General features: G+C 45.9%; 1 protein-coding gene across 9 annotated transcripts in view; it reads right to left on the bottom strand.

Annotated features, from left to right (window-relative positions):
• Positions 1 to 3308, bottom strand: part of MPP5 (membrane palmitoylated protein 5) — a 104354-nt gene extending 101046 nt beyond the window's left edge. For 4 of the 9 annotated variants that reach the window (XM_037728646.1, XM_037728648.1, XM_037728642.1 and 1 more), the window contains exon 1: positions 3089 to 3208. The gene's annotated coding sequence lies outside the window, so the exon portion shown is untranslated. Of the gene's footprint in view, positions 1 to 3088 lie in introns of all 9 variants that reach the window. The other 5 variants (XM_017500741.2, XM_037728644.1, XM_037728657.1 and 2 more) reach the window with 5 other exon arrangements.
• Positions 3309 to 4005: the final 697 nt, after the last annotated feature.

Raw genomic sequence — 4005 nt, 5'->3', positions numbered from 1 at the left:
GGTGAGCCGAGATCGCGCCATTGCACTCCAGCCTGGGTAACAAAAGAGAAACTCCAAAAAAAAAAAAAAAAAAAGAAAATAGTTAATTTCATTTCATGTAAATTAGAGTTAAAAATTTTTTAAAGAAAGGAAGCAATTACATTTCTCATCCATCAGATTAGCAAAAATGTTTAAATTTTACAATGCCAACTGTAGGCAAGGATGCGAAGCCACTGTCACTCATTCATTCAGGTAGGTATACAAACATTCTAGGAAAGCCACCACACATGTGCTCAAGGAAACATGCACAAAGATATTTATTAAACATTGTTTGAAATATTAGAAAACTGAAAACTCTTCAGTAGGGGAACGCATTGCGGTTGGTGGTTACTAAAATAGAAAAGGGAAAAAATTCATGAGAGAAAGAATCAACCCTGCCCGTTAAGTGATTTGGAGAAGGCAACTACTTACTGGTTTATTTAACACTAAAACATCCTGAGAAGTGCACTGAACTTAGAATATGGAGACAAGCATTTTAGTATATGCATGTAAGCTCCAAGTCTGCCATTTACTAGCAGTCAGACTATGGATTACTGAACTCCTGCAAGTCTCTCTTTTTCATGGAAAATGAAGAGGTTAGACTATATAACCACTAAGATTACTTCCAACTCAATGATCCTATGATTCAGTAAGAATATGATAAAAAATTATATTCCATTTACAGGTACTTAAGAGAAACAAAGACTTAGGTTGACACAAAACCTATTTGCAAAGATTTACAGCAACTTTATTCCTCACAAAAACCTGAAAACAACTCAAATGTCCTTCAACAGGTTAATGGATAGGTGATAGAACTAACTGTTGCACTTCTAGCAGTGGCTCTTGCCTGTAATCCCAGAACTTTGGGAGGCCAAGGTGGGTGGATCACCTGAGGTCAGGAGTTCGAGGCCAGCCTGGCCAACATGGCCAAACCCTGTCTCCAATGAAAATTCAAAAATTAGCAGGGTGTGGTAACCAGGGCCTGTAGTCCCAGCTACTCAGGATGCTGAGGCAGGAAAATCGCTTGAACTCAGGAAGTGAAGACTGCAGTGAGCCCAGATCATACCACTGCACTGCAGCCTGGGCAACAAAGCAAGACTCTGTCTCACAAAAAGAAAAGAAAATTATATTCTAAAGCACATATGCCAAGATAGTATTTTTTTCTAGACACCCTGAAATCAGAAAATATCAGAGAAATGGGGAATCTCAGTATTATATAAAATTAATGAAATTTCTTGGACTGTCTGATAAAATTTTATTTAAATTTTTTTCATAACATAGCCCTCAGGAGATCCTGAGAACACGTGCCCCTGTGATGAGATTTTTAATCAAGATTATAATTCTAGATCATGTAAAAACCAAACCCACTGTACTGACTTGGGTCACCCTCAGGTAGAACTTATATATTCTCTCCCGTTTTAACATTCTAAAACAAGTTAATGTTAATCAAACCACCTTCACTTGTCAAGTTCAAGTCTGTCTAGCCAAAAATCATTCAGACACCTAGTAAAACTTACTTGATTTTTTTTTTTTTTGAGACAGAGTCTCGCTCTGTTGCCCAGGCTCGAGTGCAGTGGAGTGATCTCAGCTCACTGCAACCTCCATCTCCTGGTTTCAAGCAATTCTCCTGCCTCAGCCACTCGAGTAGCTGGAATTACAGACCTATACCACCACACCCGGCTAATTTTTTTGTATTTTTAGTAGAGGTGGGGTTTTGCCACGTTGACCAAGCTGGTCTCGAACTCCGGACCTCATATGATCCACCCGCATCGGCCTCCCAAAGTTCTGGGATTACAGGCGTCAGACACCGCGCCGGGCCAAATTCACCAGATTTTTAAAGATAAAATAATGAATTGCTTTTCCTATTTTTGCCTGTTTCATCTATAAATTTCTTACATTATAATTTAAAAGCTCACCCTGCTGCAAATAGAAAGCCTATAAAGCCTATCCACAATGTACTATGTCCACGGGGATCTAGTAAAAATCGGTAGTTCATAATTCAAGAAAGCTTACTTAATAACTTTCATTACCACCAATACTTATACTTCAAAGACACCAATAACCAACACGTCATTTGTTCCTATTGCAGAATTTAACAGGTAATTAACCTCCTATATAATCCAAGAGCATAATTAGTAAACTATCATTAAAACATATTTTTAAAATCAGAAATATTAACACCTTTCACTGTGTCAGTCAAATCAAAATTTCACAATTTTTGTTCAACTGACTTTCCAAATCTAAATTCTTTCTATTGTAAACGAGTATGGAAACAAAACACACACTACATACTACATCTAAAAACTTACTAGCCATCAGATTTTAATTTTAGCATAAACTGTCAAGAAAAACCTTTCGACCGAAACCTACATTCCAAACACATTACTGTATATCAATCAAGTAAACAAGGTGAGCTATTATCTTTAGAAAGTTACATAATTTACTACAAAGATCATTTAAACCAACCTTCATTAAACGTAGGTTACAATTTACAGGCTTCAAAGTTCAACGTGCAAACTTAAATTATCAGAAACTATTAACAAAATTAGGCTTTTATTTAAAAGTGGTCACAAGGAAGCAGGAACTGTTTGCGTGTTTAAGAACGCAATGAGTAGCAGAATACCAGCAGCTGACTCAGGCAGAGGGACGCTGAATACTTTGACTTCTAAAGGAAAGCGTTCCCTAGTCGATTTCCCCGACCCGGCCGGGAGAGTCCCGCCGGTCGCGACCTCGGGGCCGGGACGCAGGGGGAAGATCACTGCCCGCCGCGCCCCCCGCACCTCCGGCCGGGCCGGCTGTGGCCCGCGCCAAGGTGCATGCCCGGCCAAGGAGAAGGAGCGGGCACAGCGCAGGCAGCGTTGCTCCAAGGGACAAAGGGTGGGTTCACACCCTCCACGGCTGCGGCTCCCGCGCCCAAGGAAGCCCGCCTGGCGGCCGGGGGGTCCCCATCCCGCCGGAGTTTGCGCGACGTGTGGGGGAGGGGGAGCCCGGCCGCCCCTCCCCCGCCGCGCTCCCGGAGACCTGTTGATTAAGATCTCCACAGCCCAGCCGCCGCCAATCCGCCTCTTACCTCCGCGCCCTGGCTCCGCAAGCCTCCCGCCCCGGCCGCTCCTAAGCACTGCAGAAGCGACAGCCCTCCGGCGGCCCTTAAAATACCGGATAAAGAATCCAGAAACTCCCGACTCCTCACCTCAGAATCCTTAGTCCCCGCCCCACAGCCAGCCTCCGCCGTCGCCGCCGCAGCCGCCAGCAACTCCACCTCTAGACCGCGCGAGACCGGCCCCTGCGGCCGCCGCGAGACCGCGCACGCGTCCCCGGGACTCTGGCTCAGCGGGCACGCGGGTCCCAGTCCCACCCCGCCCGTGAGAGGCTGTAGCGGCTCGCCCAATCCCTAGCCGGTGCGGAGAGAGCGCCCGTTCATTGGTCGTCTCCTCAGCTCCCGCCGGCTGCGCGCACTCGCGCGCCTCCAAGTCTAAAACGCGAACTGCTCGGGGCTGGCTGGCCCTGTGGAGCCGCTTCGGGGTTTGGCGGGCGGGCTCTGTGGTGTGGAGACGCTAAGGCTTCCTTGGAGCTTTACAGCCCTTGGCTCTTCTGTCTCTGGATGACGGTTTCTGAAGAAAATACGATCCCTCTTGAAGATATTCCTCGTGTCCTGTCAAGTTAGTCATACAATCTAACATTTGTTTAAAAAAAAAAAAAATGACGTAAACACCTGGATGTGTGCAGTGTCCCGCAGAAGACTCCAGAATGCACTGACTTCTGAAAACCAGAAAGCAAGGATGGCAAGGGCTGGAGCTATTTCCCAGAGGTCTCCTGAAGAGACAAAGAGTTACGCAGGCCAGCCCATGCCCCGGGCACGGCTGGCACCCTCGGGACCTGGATGTGCCACCGTTGAAATGGGCAGGACTCAGGCGGGCTCTGGAGGAAGTCAGAACAGATTGGAGTACGTTCTAAGGAGAAATACCAGCAAATGTGTCTTGACACTTG

This window comes from Cebus imitator, unplaced genomic scaffold (assembly GCF_001604975.1).
Source record: "Cebus imitator isolate Cc_AM_T3 unplaced genomic scaffold, Cebus_imitator-1.0 Scaffold13, whole genome shotgun sequence".
In the NCBI taxonomy this organism is placed as follows: domain Eukaryota; kingdom Metazoa; phylum Chordata; class Mammalia; order Primates; family Cebidae; genus Cebus; species Cebus imitator.
This window is presented reverse-complemented; position numbering and strand designations above follow the sequence as displayed.